Source organism: Propithecus coquereli, unplaced genomic scaffold (assembly GCF_000956105.1).
Source record: "Propithecus coquereli isolate 6110/MARCELLA unplaced genomic scaffold, Pcoq_1.0 Scaffold516, whole genome shotgun sequence".
Taxonomy (NCBI): domain Eukaryota; kingdom Metazoa; phylum Chordata; class Mammalia; order Primates; family Indriidae; genus Propithecus; species Propithecus coquereli.
Window position 1 is genome coordinate 407,677 of NW_012151019.1, and position 16,369 is coordinate 424,045.

General features: G+C 42.7%; 1 long non-coding RNA gene across 1 annotated transcript in view; it reads right to left on the reverse strand.

The window, feature by feature from the left end:
• Positions 1-2,121, reverse strand: part of LOC105820276 — a 15,869-nt gene extending 13,748 nt beyond the window's left edge. Inside the window, exon 1 of the long non-coding RNA XR_001138003.1 lies at positions 1,998-2,121. This is a non-coding gene — a long non-coding RNA (uncharacterized LOC105820276). The remainder of the gene's footprint in view (positions 1-1,997) is intronic.
• Between the last annotated feature and the right edge of the window lie 14,248 nt (positions 2,122-16,369).

Genomic DNA, 16,369 nt, shown 5'->3' on the forward strand with positions numbered 1-16,369 from the left:
TTAATTTTTTTTAATTTTTAGAGACGGGGTCTTGCTCTTCTTGCTCAGGCTGGTCTTGAGCTCCTGAGCTCAAGCAATCCTCCTGCCTAGGGTGATGACACACTTTAACATAAAGGTATTCTATAGTCCTTATATTATTTCCAATCTGCCTATAAACTCCCCTCTACCACCCTGTTGCCTCTCTAACCTTTGTTTCTCAAAATAAGGATTCTACATTCTCTATTTTTACTTCTTCATCCTCTGTTCACTCCTCAAATTCATTCAAATTTGGCTTCTACCCTTACAATTTTACTTAAATTATGTTTGCTGAGGTTAATGACCTCTTCCTAACTACTAAAGCCAATAGGCACTTAATCAGTTCCTGTCTTCCGGATCCCTCAAACTCATTTGACTCCCAGAAAGACTTCTCTCCTTATTATTAATAAAACTCTCCTCTCCTGGCTTCTCTGACACCACTGCCTCCCAGTTTTCCTCCTTTCCTGAAGGCTCCTCCTTGATCTCCTTGACTGTCTCTACCCGTCACCTAATACTGGAGTTCCCAATCCTCGATCTTCCTCTCTTCTTACTCTATATATGGACTTGAATGATTTCTTACACCCTTACAGGATTAACTCTCACACATCCACTGCTGCTTCCAACATCTATAACTCTGAGCCTGACTTTGGAAAAACCTGATACCAATATATCTAACTGCCAACTAGACAGCTCTGCCAGATGTCCCACAAGAATCTCATTTTCTCTCAACATGCATTAACCTCTCAATTTACTAGTTTTATATGTGAATACACAATTACAATTCAAGTAAAGCCAATAAAATACAATACTTAAATTTTTCTTGAAGGGTTAAAAAAAATTTCTATTCAGGCTTTTCCCACAGTTATGAAGGTAACTCATAGTCATTAGCAAAACTACAAAATACAAAAGAGATGATAAAAAGCAAGTCTCCTCAAATCCCAGCTCTCAAAGGCAAGCCACATTAACACTTCCTTCCAGAAAAAGCAATTTTTAACCATGATAAGGTTACATATCAAAATATTACATTGGTAAACAGGGTTGTGTTGCTGTTGCTAATTCTCAACATATTCTAGTCTATTTCAGGAAAAACACAACTCTTACAAATGCCTATCCGGAATGAGAATCAGAATAATATTTTCATTACAAAAGCAATTCTTTTATATGCTGTATTTTAAATATTCTAAAGGAATCAATGTTTCTGGCTTGGCATCTATCCTGTCTATACCCGAACGTCCACCGAAGGTGCAATACACCCCAGAGTATCTTCCTATATTTAAAAGAAACCACAGCAAACAAAAAAGAACAGTAAAAAGAAGTCAAATCTAAAGACTTGTTGGATAAATCGTAGTTTGCAAAAACCAGAGGAAAGTGACATTTTAACACCCTTTCGCCGCTTCACAAAGTTTCAGAAACATCACCGATAAAAACCGTTTGCTAACCAGTTCTCATCAGACCTCGCTCGCCAGGGAAAGGAAATTCGCTTCTCTCTTTCCCAGAGTCCGGAGCCCACCTGGGATGAGTCGTCCGAGGCGCGAGCCCAGCACGGGGAGCGGGACGCGCGGCCGTCCCTTCCGGGGCCGGGGTCTCCCCTCTCTCCGGTCACGCGTCCCACTAACGGACCCACCAGCCCGGGCAGGACGGGGGCCTGGCCTCGCCCCACCGCGCACTCCGGCTCTCCGCGGAGAGTCACTGTCGCCCGGGCCACCGCGATCGCGGCTGTCGCGGGGCCTAAACCTCCCTCAGGCCCCCGCGAGGCAGGTGTTGCTGAATAGACTGGGGAACAGTCCCCGGACCCCCAACCACAGCGACATTTTTAAAAAGTTAAAGACAAGGAGACAAAAAGCCTTACAAAGCAGTCGCTCCACAGCCAGCCCTGCGATGCTGGGCACGAGGGGGCTCCCTGCTGAGAAGGGGCCGCTCTCACGCGCTCCCCCTCACCACGCTCGCCAGGCCCGCGCACGCCGCCCGCCCCAGAAGCGCACCTGAGCCGCGCCGGCTCCTTTCTCCGCCAGGGTCCCGCCGCCCTCCCCGGGTCTCCGCGCGCGGCTCTCGGGGCGCCCCCGCCCCACCCCACGATGAGGAGAGCGCGGCCGGCCACCTGCTCGAGGCAGTGGGCGCTCGGCCCTCGCCGCTGGAGACAATGTTGACTCGGATCACCTCACGTGGCCGCGCCCCGAGGTCCCGCCCCCTCCAGGGCCGCCCCTCCCCCTTCAGGTAACACCCCTCCCTCTTCCCGCCCCCGTCCCAGGGCTGCTCCGCCCCGCCCCCTTCGGGCACCCAGCACCCCCTACCCTCCGCTCCCCTCCCCAGCCCACTCCACCTCAGCACCCCCCGGCTCCCCAGGAGCGTCCCGCCCCTCAGTAGGTGAGCGGAAGGACGGGGTGGGGCGCGGCGGGGCAGGCAGCCCGCGCACCTGAGTCGCGCTGCGCCTGCGTCCTCGACGTCTCGGCTGCAGGCCGCGCCTTTCAGTTGCTCCCTCTGGAAAGGTCTAAAATGGAGCCAGGCAGAGCTTGGGCAATGTTGAAGGATCAGAAGGGAAACAAGCGAAGGGAAGGCTGTAGAGGGAAAGCTCTTGGCCTGATGAACTTTTCTGAACTGAGGAGGAAGGAGCAGTGTCTCTTGCCGGAGATGTTTCTGCGCTCTTTTATAAGAAAGGGAGAAAGTGTGGTGTTACTTGACTTTTAGAGTTTTTCTAAGAAGTCTGTTTAGTAGAGTCTTTGAGAATCAGCCCGCGTCTCTTCACCTTTGTTGCTTTATATCCGCGACTGCCTGGCCATCAGCAGGTGTGTTGGAGGGAATATTAGATGTATCCACCACAACGCCTCACATCCCTGGCTCTATGCTGGAATCCCCTCCGACCCTCGCAAGGGGGTGCCTGGCCCTTTTCTTTTATACTCCCCATGGCGGAAATCTCAACACTGTACCTGGGAAGTTGTTGAATGAATTTCTAGATTATCTGATGATGAATAACTCAGCTTTTGAGATGCTGATGGCTTGTAAATTGAAGTGAAGGTTAACACTTTTCTTCCTGGAGAGCAGCAGTCTTTCCCAAAGGGAGTTCTGTCAATATGGAGGCCCTAGAGATGCTGGAGTAGAGGTGGGAGTAGATCCTAAGATCACATTAATTTGGAGACAAGACATGGTATATACTTGCTTTCCTTGAGATTCACAACAGACGTTAGCATCTTACAGGCCTAAGAACCATGTTTTACTTTGTTTAATGGTTCATTTCCCAAATTTATTTGACTCACAGAACTCTCTTCTTGAGAAATACTTGTTACCATTCTTGGGCATTAGTGTTTCAGCAAACACTTTGACAAACACTGCTTTAAAGTCCTAGTGCGTTCACCTTCAACAATTTATCACTAATGTTTGCAAAGTTCTGTACTGTTTACACAAAGCTTTCACATGAGTCATCTCATTTAATTCTGGTAATTGTGATATAGCTGTTATTATCCTCATTTTTCGGTTGAAAAAAATGAAAGGTCAAACAACCAGTTAGTGATTGTCCAAGATTTGAATCTAGACTTCGAACTCCAAGACTTTTTAAACTATTATAATATTCTCCCTCTCCCTCTTCCCTCTCTCTCTGTCTCTCTGTCTCTCTGTCTCTCTCTCTTTCTCTTTCATATTTGATCCTTAAGTAGGGCACATCCTTGGTTAGAAATCTCTAGATTCACGTGTTAGTTGAAGCTTCTCAAGGGCAACACTATATCTTTACCTATCCATTACTCTCCTGCAGCAGGTGACATAAGTAGTGCACAAAAGGGTTATTGAAATGTGCTGAATGAAGAATGAATGAATGCATGAGTGCTCAATAACTGATTGAACTGGGCTAAGTACTTGGTTCCCTAAATGAACAACCTTAACAACCTCTTTACTGTTGCAAAAGTTCCAAGAGCAGGAGCAACGAATTGTTCCTAGTTTTCTTCCACAGGCCATCTAAAAAAGCTTTCCTAGAAGAATCCACTCTGTTGACAGATACAGCTCTTACAAAATCATGATACCACTTCCTTTGTTTTCCTTGAAGTGGGCCTCCTTCCTGTTCTACTCTCATGGGTAAGGCTACATTGAGATGAACAGAGGGTATTGTACACCTTTCTTTGTGCTCTTCTTCCCATAAAAGGATCGTCATTGCAACATTTTGACTGGGGTTTTGTTTGTTTTTATTGTTACTGATCTTATACTATTTGAGGCAGATCTGGAGAGAAAAATAGATTTTGGTTGGTACGGATAATGACTGCTTAGATTTTATTGTGTGTATAAAATCTTTCATTTGAAAGAGACAAATCCTGTAATCCCTATTCATTCTTTACTGAATGCAGTTTGTAAGTGCTTTGCAACTCAGCCCAGGCCTACCCCTCCAGCCTCATCTACTGCTACCCCCCACCAACCATTTTTGACCATCTGAACTGATTACAGTTCCTTAAGTTGTCCAGTTTACACCTACTATTCCCTTTACCTCTCTCTTATGGGTATCAGCTGGCAAACTCACATTCATTCTGCTCAAGTACCACCTCTTCTGAAAGATTAAACCCTAGAACGCCATTCCCAACTGAATTAGGTTCCCTCTCTCAACACTCCCACCACAATCCATCCATGTCTCTATCATGGCACCTACATAATAGCTGTAATTATTGGCTTCTTTTCCCTCTTTCCACTAAACTCATTCCATGTGAGTTACCAATGGGCAAGAATTATGATTTCCACCTGTTTCCTGAGCACATAGCATAGCATTAGACACATAGAAGGCACTCAAATATTTGTTGAGTGAATGAAAACATAGTTTCAAAAGAGTGTGAATTCCTGGAGTGCTTGTGAAATCATTTCACAAATATAAATGGTCACATGAATACAATGGGGGATAGCAGATTTTGGCTTCCCCCAAAATTATTTCCTTCTAATATTCTGCCTTAGAAGAACATAACAGCAGAAGCCTAGACATAATCATTCATCCATTCATTCATTCATTTACTTGTTCAACAAACATTCGTGAGTGTCTACTATATAAAAGGTGCAGTCCTAGGCACTTTCAGAGAGAAGGCACTTTCAAAAGCATCATGGATATGCACTGAACCTCAATTCCTTTTCCTGGGCACAAAGCTAAACTGCTTTGCCCATTGTCCTTGTATCAAGGCCATGTGACCTGTTCTAACTAATGGAACTAGAGCAGAAGTAGAGTTTCATTTCTGGATTTAGGCAACTAAGAACAGGTGAACTTTCACCCCACTGTCTCCCTCTTCCTGTACCTTGACAACCTTGGACCATTACTAAACCATGCTAACCACTGCTAAAGCTGGCAATGCAACAAGATGAGAGAAGTCTATGTCCTTGGCTGACTTCATGGAACAAAGCTCTCCCCACTGCCCACTAACCTTGGTTGGGTGGTGATGTGAGTGAAAAATAAACTTTCTTGTGTTAAACCACTAACATTTGGGGATTTTTTTCCCAATAGCTAGCTTTACTTACTCTGATTACCACTGTCATGAATGATAACACATAGATTACATAAAACAAAGAAAATTTTATCTCCTGCTCTAAGCATTGTATCAGAAACATGGAACATAAAAATTTATCAAAGAGGGTATTAAGGTCATAGAAACTTTTTGTTCCAAGTGGATAAAAGAAAAATCTTCATGGATATGTTTGGCTGCCTGATCAGAATGCTGACTTTTTAACCTGAAAACAGGCATAGAATCACTATCACATTATCTTCATCATCTTTATCAGCCCTTCTCAGTCTCTTTCATGCACTTTGAAGGATTTTCCCTAGTGGGCTTCAGGAGATATAGTGTTACGCAAAGTTGAATATATATTGAGGGCAAGCTAGGCATGGGAAAGTAGGCTCTGAAGGGTCATAAATATTTTACTAAGGACTTTGCACGTTTAATCTACAGGACACATAGTTGAATAAACTAGGAACTATTTATAATGTGATGAGTTTCTCTTTTCTTTCCTTCCTCCATCATCTTCTTCCCCAGGTACCTGGCACCCACTAAATTAAGGTAACAATGGGAAAATGACTGGTCATAGATGCTCCACTGAGAGATCTAATCATGATGAAGTCCTCTTCTCTCAGTACCTTCCCACAAAGCCCTTCCCCCAAACACCCCACACCCCTCATCCAAATTCCCTCCAAATCCCACTAATCAATGAAGCCTCACAGTACCAAAATGCTGACAGTTTCACTGGAGGCCAGATGAAAAATATTTAGCACCTAGCACAGGTACAGCAGCACCAGTGGGATTAAAGGAAGGCTATGAAGGAGAAAACAAAGAAAGACAGAATCCCGACAAAAAGGATTTTCTACCAACCACATGATCAACTCACCCAGGTTGAGCAGCTGGTCCAAAGAGGATGAGAGCACCTGGGCAGGTCCTATGAAACTGCCCCAGGATTCCAGAACACAGGTCCCCAGACTCACCGTGTAGAGCTGAGAAACATCTCCATCCCCACTTCTGTGAACTCTGTGTGGATTGGAAGAAACGACTCAAATCTGAAATAAGCGACTTGCATTCTTCTGGACTCTGTGTCAACGTGCTTAAGCCAGAGCTACATTCCCCCAAATTTCTTTCCCTATATAGTTCTAAGTTAGATTGACCAAAAAGAGGAATTTGGGCAAGATCTAGAAGGTAGAAGGGAAGCAGAGCTAGTCTCTCTGAAGATCATCATGACTACACACAGTAGCAGACAGACACAAAGATGCTGGCAGGTTCTGGCTGATTGTCTTCCCCATATCTAGCTTTTCTTCCCAACTTTTGGCCCTGATGACCACCAGAGGACCCAAGCCCGCCTCCAGGGCTTGATGGAAGACATACAGAAGCAGCAGCAGCTTAGAGATGACAGCTATCCACAGACTTTTCCACAGCTCTCCTCCTCGGTACCACACCAGCAATTGGATGTGCCTGGCTTCATTGCAAGTTCTGACCCTACGAGTCCACCTGTGCTAGGGCTTCATTAGGGCTGGTTAGTGACTTTTCTCTGATCCTTCATTCTCACTTTCAGAATTTTATTTCACCAATTTCTCCCACAATTCTGTAAGATCTATTCCTAGGTCAGTAATACTCTGGTGGATCTCCTTCCCTGATTGAACCCCTCTGCTACACTATGCATGTATTTGGCTGCCCAATAGTAATATTATGTGGATTTTACCACCCTCCCCCTCCACTATTAAAGGAAAAGTGCTGGGGTTATATATAGCAATTGCAGAAATTTGGGTTAAAGTCACACCATGGTACAGGTCCGCCCAGGAGAGGGTGATTGATTGTCCACTGCCTTTACAGTGTGAACTTACGTGATAGAAGAACTGACTTTCAGCTTTTCAAGCTTAGAAACTTGCTTCTTTTCTCCTTTAGCATACTAAGTAAACCTCTCTTGAAGAAAGCTTGGTCATGCTCACTAGAAGTAGACTATAGTGTACCTGTCTATTAATATAGAATGAGAAACAGGATTGTTGCAGGACCTAGACATTTGTTATATTATGGCCAAAACACTATGCCCTACAGAAAGAGCCATCCAGGAAGCTAAATGATAATCAAAAGGTTGCCTGGGGAGGGACATGGAACCAACATTAGGAGAGTTAGGAGGAATATTGAGTATTTAATAGCATCAAGTTATGATAGCCATCATTAATACCACAGAAAGGACTGACCTGTCACAGCTACAGACAAGCTGTGTAATTCTACTCACTGGAGGCATAGTCTTGGTCATAGCCTTTCTTCTCTGTAGTAGATTATAGCATTGGCCCCAGGACTTCTTCCTGCACTGTATCTATGTCCTTTGCTATGAATTTGAAGTTCCTTCTGCTGAAGGAGTGGAGTATATTTCCCTACCCCTTGATTTTGGGTTTGACCACATGACTTGCTTTGGGCAGTAGAATGAAGTGGAAGTAACAGCGTTCAAGTTTGGAGCTTAGGCCTTAGGAGACTTCAGGTGTTTCTGCTTGCCCTCCTGTGCTTCTGCCAATGCTAGAAGATTTGCCTGGGCCAGCCAGCTGGCCCAAGGAGGATGAGAGACCCATGGAGCAAGACATGCCAGATAAATCCAACCTAGCACAGCTAATCCCCAGCTGAGCAGCAGACATGTCAGAAATAATAGATGATCATTTTTTTATGCCATAGCATTTGGGGACTATTTGTTACACAGCAAGAGTTACCTGACATATCCTACAACTATGATTTTCTGGGATAGGGAAAATCTAACCCCACTGTGGCCCCAGAGTCCCAGACCAGTTTGCCCAGGACTCCCCTCCCAAGCACTAGGGACCACCAGTTAGTAAGTTGGAGAATTCAGCTTCTCACCCTTAGTAAAATTCCATTTGATATTTTTTTGTCCCTTGAGTTAGATGTCAAACTTAAATATTTGTCACAGCAGAGAAAAGATTAAAAACCTCTTCAGAAGGCTACCTCTGAAGAGTAATTATTGTAAATATGATTTTGAGTGCAAAATCACAATCTGAAATGCAGTCTAAAGCCTATCGTTTGTAATTTTTGCTTTCATCAGAGTTTTAGGAAAACTCCTACGTCCAGCAAAATCCCCAGGCGGCTTAGGATGCCAAAGCTTTCTTCTCTCTTTAAATCTACTCCAAGTCCATAAGGAGAATTCATGAATAAATGTGCTTGGCAGATGGACAAAATATCCAAAGACATATTTTTTTAAGACTTTAGTTAAGATGTTTAGTTTGTTAGTTTAAAGTATGCATTGGTCTCTGTATGAATTAAAAGCGGGAGGGGCTTCAAAATGCTTTCCACTATTTTTTCAGACATTCCTTCTTTCTCCACCACTCCCAGCCTTTCACTAGCTTCTCCCACCTTCTGCTTATGAAAGGACTGATGATGCTGGGAATATTTTTTTTTTTTTTGAGCAAATGTGGGAGGTCTGTAATCCATTTCCTACTTGACGTGGGTTATATTTACCAGAAGAAAAAAAAAACACAAATACATTTCCAGCACAGTTGGGCTGCAGTGCCATAAAGTGGCTTTTAAAGAGCTATCACATCACCCTGTGAGGTGACAGCGTTCAAGGGATGGGACAGAGTCTGGAAGGGCCAGAAAAGCATACCCTTCCATTCTTAAAAAACATCCCCTCAGGAAACAATTTGGCGTTTCCTGCAAAACACGAACTTGCTTGGCAGCCTGACTAACTCATCACCCCTGTTCATCTCATCCCGCACGCCTGATTAATAACAATGACGCGTCCGAGAACATAATGAACACAACTTCAGCAGGAAGGGGGGAAGGGGAGCCAAGCAGTACCCTTGCCAAACAAACATGCATATGCACACAGTCTCCCCCCACCACACACACACAGCCCAAATATATAAAGCCACTCTTACAATGTTGAAATATAAAATGCTTCAATCAAAACAACCTTACATTACAGGGAGGAGGGTTGAAAATTACTTCCCTTCTCCCATCCAAACATGCACATCAATATACTTTGGAATGACAACAGCTGCCATTCTCCATCGACCTCTGATGTGCCAAACACTGTGCTAATGGGTCATATATATATACATTTGTTTTAATTCCTGCAACAACCCTGTAAGAATTGGCAGATATTATTATCTAGACTTTACAGAGAAGTAACTTTTCTAAGCTCACAAAGAAGTGATCAAGGAGCCAGGATTTGAACCCAAGGCTGTGCATGACTTTAAAGCTCAAGCTCCTTTCACTAAACCACAGGCTTGGCTGGTAAACTGTAAAGCCCAGACATAGGTGTTATCTTTACATAAACCCAACTTGGTACTCAAAGCCCATTGGAAGTCATCTCTTCTGTGGATTCTTGACTTGTTCTAGACTGGGCTCTGATGTTTGCAAGTAAAAGAAACTCACTCAAATTAACTCAAGTAAAGAGCAAGGAATGGTATTTTAGTCTCCCCCTACTGCAAGGAAATGATGGGAACATATCCAGAAATCTGAACAAGCGGACCTCAGAATGGGCAGGACTTGAGGCACCCAGACACCACTCAGGCTCTCATTTCATAGAGACTGCGTCTTTTTGCACTCCTGCATGTCCCAGTCAAGCTTCTCTGAATCTCCAGTCCCTCAAAGCTTCAGGCTGCACTTGATTCTCTACTGACTTACTTGGTGGTAAATCTACTAGACCTTTGGGCTCAGGATCCACCACCTAAGAAGTAACTGCTTCTCCCCTTCCAGATTCCTGGGAAAGGAATCTGATTGGCTCAGCTCATATTTTCCAGCCAGGCCACACACAAGGCACGGATTGCTGGCTGTGTCTATGGTTGGGCATCCCTGGGTCAGACGCTCACCCTGGTCCAGTCAAAGATAGCTAAGGAAAAGAGGGCCAAGGGATCTGCTGCTATGCCTCTAGATGGAGAAGCATCCTAAAATTCAGCAAATGCTCGGCTCTTCTTCACTCTCCTTTCCTCTATAAGGCTATAATACCTGGTGCAGCATGTAATTTTAAGTGGCCTCCCATCGCTCTCCAACTGCCTTCTGTTTATTTTCCAGGTTCTTAGAGAAACCCATCTTATTGATGTTATAGCTGCAGTGCCTAGCAGATATAACACAGTGGACACTAAAAAATGGCTTGTTGTGTTAGATAATCATGGGGTGGGACAATGCAGAAGATCAAGAAGAGTTTCTTTATCCCTTCCCTTGTTGACAGATCATCAGAACTAGAAAGGGAGTGTCAAATGCCTGGTGACAAGTCTTCAGCCTCACTGGCTTAACTGGAGCTTATGTGAAAAGGAAAAGAATTTGAGCCTGAACAAAGGAACTCTAAAGTTTCTTCTAACTCTCTTAGCAAAAGAGGCATCCAGGCCAATAGTTCTAAACCTAGAGTAAAGCTCCCATGTACCATATGGAGTGTCCTTGCTCCAATTCCATCCTTTTATCCCCCATTCAGAGAATTCTACTTGAATTAAAATAAAGGATTCTTATGCTATTTTTGAAGTAGGCTTGATTCTGCTTTGATTTGAAAATAATGAAAAAGTAAATAATTGCAAAACCTTGGTATTAAATTACTAGTAACAAATTACTGGCCAGACACGGTGGCTCATGCCTGTAATTCTAGCACTCTGGGAGGCCGAGGCCAGAGGATTGCTTGAGCTCAGGAGTTCGAGGCCAGCCAGAGCAAGAGCGAGACCCTATCTCTACTAAAAATAGAAAGAAATTAGCCAAAAAACTAAAAATAGAAAAAATTAGCTGGGCATGGTGGCTCATGGCTGTAGTCTCAGCTACTCGGGAGGCTGAGGCAGGAGGATCGCTTGAGCCCAGGAGTTTGTGGTTGCTGTGAGCTAGGCTGACACCATGGCACTCTAGCCTGGGCAACAGAGCAAGACTGTGTCTCAAAAAACAAAACAAAATTACTGGTAACCTTGTTACAATTGGCGTTGTGATTGAGAGCTGTTAATTTAGGACATTCTGCTGCCCACAGCTGAGATGACACTAACTGTATCAATTGGGATGCTTTCAGCCACAAATAACAGAAAATCCAATTCAAATGGTCATAAAAATAAAGAAATGTTTTTTTAGCTGATGTGGTGGTTTAAATCATGTCCACAATTCTTTGAAACTTCTCTCAATAAAAGTTGGACTCTGTGTCCTCTGAACTGTATCTAGGCTAATCACAGTGACTGGTCAACCAGTACAGTAGAAATGTTGCTATGTGATGGCCAAGGCTAGGTCATAAAAGGTGATACAATTTCTATTTAGTTCTCTTTGGATGCTTGTTCTTGGAATGCAGCCACCATGCTCTAAGGAAGCCCAAGCAGTTTGTGGAAGACTCACGTGGAAAGGCATATGGCCCAGGACATCTGATTGAGTCAGCACCACCTGTCCAGTTTGTGAGTAAGCCATCTTGGAAGTGGATTTTCCAAGCCCTGATGAAGCTGCCCCAGCTGATACCTTGTGAAGCAGATACTAGCCTTCCCCACTGAGCCCTGCCCATACTGCAGATTTGTGAACTAAATAATGATAAAATGTTGTTGTTTTAAGCCACTAAGTTTTGGGAAGTTTTGTTACACAACAATAGATAACTGATATTGTTAACCTAAATGGAAACCAAAGGTAGATCAGCTTTCAGAGTCATTGATTTGTCAATTCAACCATTTATCATTGAATGTTTTCCTTCCCTTTTCTCTGTTCTGCGTCATGTAAGCTTTATCCTCAATCTAGTTCTCTTTGTGGTTGTAGAATGGCAGCCAGGGGCCTCCTTCTTCAGTTCGGGTGAGGGGGATAGAATGAATTCCCTTGGATAGCTCTCGAGTGAGAAACTTGTCCAGAAGCCAACAAACCTCTCCTCATATCTCTTTGGCCAGAACAGGGTCACATGCTTGTTCTTGGACCAATACTGGCAAAGAGGATAAGATGCCATTGTCACTAATCAGTACTACCCCTTAAATTGAGATCCATCCCCCAAACCACATTGCTGCTCCTATGGGATAGAATGGATCTAAGACATTTGACAAAAGGGACAAGTTACTGGGAGAACCCTCAGATTGTGGCCAGAGCAGGCATATGGTAACTACGAGAAAAGCCACAGGAGCATGACTATCCTGAGTAAGCTAGTGGAGGATCTAGCTTGGTACGGGTTGCCCACCTTCAAAACCCTTTTGCCTCTTAACCTTTTCATTATCCCCTTTTCTGGCATCTTCCCTTTTTATCACCTGTTTCACTTTCATCAGCTATCTGCATATTTATGCCTGCTCTCTTGCAATGGTCAGTCTATTGGGGCTGGGGAGAATGCACTATTCAACTTCTGGTAACTTACTCCAATTTCCCTCTGAAGAAAAACCTCCTGATATATGCAAGAATTGGTGTCATTGTTTTTGCCAACGAAATAACTAAGGCTTTATGATAGTCTTGGGAAGATTACTTTTCCCTGGATCTGTCTCCTCATATGAAAAACGAAGGGAGTAGACCAGAAGATTAATAGCCTTTCTAGCTCCAGGAGTTTTGTACTCCACCTCCTATCTTTTCCAAGATGACTACAGCCACGCCTGAAAATCTATGCTTAGATCTTCTTCATAATCACCATCTCCCCATTCTTCGTGGTTTGCTTTCACTGCTCTGGGCCATCTCCAAAATGATGCCTTCCTTTTCCTCTTCCTAGACTGGCTACCCCTTTACCTTTGGCATTGTTCTGACTCCTTTAAACACAGCACAACATTGTGATGGAGTTTAGCAAATATTTCCTTTCCAGAAATTGAATAGGATATTTCTTGAAAAAAAAATTTTTGTGTGAGTTAAGTTTAGCATGCTCAGAGTAAGCATCTATTTTTAATCTGATCATGAGAACCACTCTTCTTCCATCCCAAAGTTGTGTGGTTGCTATGAGTTCCATGATTTCACTCCCTTACTCAAAGTTGATTGGTTCATGAGAAGGCATCTGACCCAATGTGGTCAATCAGAATCCTTTCATAGATTTTTTTTTTCAAACTACAAATAGGAAAAACCAGTCAGTCCCCTTTTTAGTGACAGAAGACACTTTGGTGGCCACTTTTCCTAGACAGAAGAAGTCAACTTATAATAAAGGAGAACGAAATTAGTATGTTGAGAGAAGTAAAGATAAGAACTGTGAGGTGTTCCAAAGGCATTAGATTCTTTGGCTGCATTCAGTCCTGAGATAAGTTTTGCCCCCACTTTTCCCATATTTCCAGTATGTAAACCACACCAATTATAAGCCCATAAAGTACATCTTTTACCTAAGTTAATACATGTTTAGTTCTTGTCACTTAAACACAAGAAACAACATGAGTACTGAAAAAAACTGTATCCCCATAAGATTCTTTGGCACTGAGTCTTTAACATTTTCATTTGACTGTGATTTGCATACATTTTCATTTGCTTTAAGTGATTGCCTCTTAGTATTTGTTTATGGCATGGAACTGGGTGAAAAAAATGGGATTTAGAGGTAGAAAACTGAGTTTAAGTTCTGGCTTTTTTTTGTCAAGGTGCAAAGCCTCCCTGAGCCTCAATCTCTTTTCTACAAAATGGGGATAATAATAACTTTTGCCCTAGAAACCTCTCAGGGTCCATTAGGATAATCAAAATAAGAAAATGGAGAGGGGCGAGGCCACATTCATCTTTGCATTTCCAATGTCTGCTGTGAGGCGTGGGACAGTGGTGTAGATACTGAACAAATATTTGATGAATGAAAGAAAAAACACAAAAGCATTTAAGCACTATTTAAATGTGCATTATATGATGAAGACCACTTTACAGCAAAGGAGTGTATGTATAAATATTTACATTGTCAGGTTAAGTCAGTCTTGGGCTAAATAACAGTGTCATGAACAGAGCTTCCTATAAATAAGCTACAAAACAAATGGAATCTGTCTCCAGTACCCCCCAATCCTATCTTTGATTGTTCTCCCTCTGTTTAGGCTAAATGATGTGTCAGAGAATCTCTGGTCGCAAGTTCTATAAGTGGCCAATCCTCTAGGGCTGTTGGATGCTGTTGCAATAGCATCAGAATGGAGAAGAAAGAGGTTTCTCAAGTCATCTAAGGACCTTTCACTTGTAATTGGCACATAAACTTACCTCTCCCATTGGAAGCATCACAATGGCTGAGGCTCCCACAAAATTCTCAGACTTCAAATTGCCTATTTATGACTTCTTTTTGCCTTCCCAAAAGCCCATGTAAAATTATACAAAGAAAACATAAGGATTCAAGAAGCAGAGCAGCCTGGGGCCATTCAGCAGAGGGGCAAACAGACCTACACGCTGTATTATAGTAATTACAGCAGAGTGCAGCCACTGATGTTTATCCTGAATCATCACCAAGTAAAACTTTACACATGGTAGAATCTGGCTACTAAGACAAAAAGTGGTCAAAGTTATTTTTAATGTCCATGAAAATGACTAAAGTTAGTTTAAAGGTTTAGTGCTTCAAAAAGTATTTTCTGAATTATCTGAAACATATTTCCCCAACTGATTCATTTTCCAACTATTCAAGATAGCCTTAGTTTTTGTGTATCATTGCTCCTTCAGTGGTTCAATAAGTTAATATCAGGTACTAGATGACCATAATGTAAATTTCACAACCCTTAATGTTGTATAATAGGTGAAAATGAACAACCTTCAAATATTAAGCATATTCTGTTGGGATAAAAATGCTTTGCTTCACTAACTTTGACTTTTTCAAATTATAATGAAAACTTGTCTTTGGCCAAATTTCCTACAGCAAAGATTGTTGGAAAAAAAATGAATTATCATGGACTTGTGATTTTTTTTTTTACCCCCACCAATAGATCATTAACTTGTGAATTGTTTAAAACAAATTACCTCCCACTTTCATACCTTAATAGATGTGATCTAATATGTGTGTTTGACCAGTGAACCATACAGAAGAAACATGCCTGGCATGTTTGAGGAACAGTGAGAGGGCCGGAGCAACTGCAGCAAGAGAGAGAGGAAGAAGGCCAGAAATAGGAGGCAGAGTAGCATGGGGTAGGGTTTGGGGTAAAGGAGATGGCATGGCCCTTATTAAACATTTGCTTTTACTCTAAATAGGGGGAGAAGCCATTGGAGGGTTTGGAGTAGAGAAGAATGACATGAACTGATTTAACATTTATGCTGATCACTCCAGCTGTTGCATTGAGAATAGACTGCTAGGGGCAGGGGGCAAAGGTGGAAGCAGAAACCAGCTAGCTGACTCTGCCTATAATCAAGGTGACAGAGGAGGGTGTCTGGGACTCAGGTGATAGTAGAGAAAGTGACAGGCATGAGGGTTAAATGATATAATATATGCAAAGAAAATAGCTTAATGATTGGCACAGTCAGTCCCCAGTGTATGTTCACTATTTTAATGGCATTCTGAACCCCAAGACTAATCAGTAGACAGTTGGTTCATTGAATGGCAGACCCAGGGAAGTGATTACAAACTAGAGAGTCAATGTCAGGATCAGAAAAGGAACTTTTTGAACATTTCTGTATAGATTGAATTTAAGTGGAATTGAGTCAAAACTAGAGAGTTCATGCTCCCCTTCACAGAATTATCTCCTTGGATTGTTTTTAAAACTTATACACACACACACACACACACACACACACACACACACACACACAATCTGTGATCAAAAAGGTTATTGAAGTGCTGCAATTGCCCAGAATTCAGCCTGACCTTGCAGCACTCCTAGTTATTAAAACTCATTTCTATGAGCTTACATTTTTTGGTTTAACAAGCACAAGAGGCCATGAACTCTAATATCTGAAGCAAACGTGTTAAACATCTGGGATCTGGCATAAGTTTCTCCTGTGGGATGCATTGTTTGTGCAAACTTTTATTGAATAAAAAAAAGTAAGGACTGAATTTCAAAATATTCGTGTAACCTAGTAAGAATATTTTTCTGAAGCCAGAGTCAAAATACAGTGTTCTTGAAACCGAT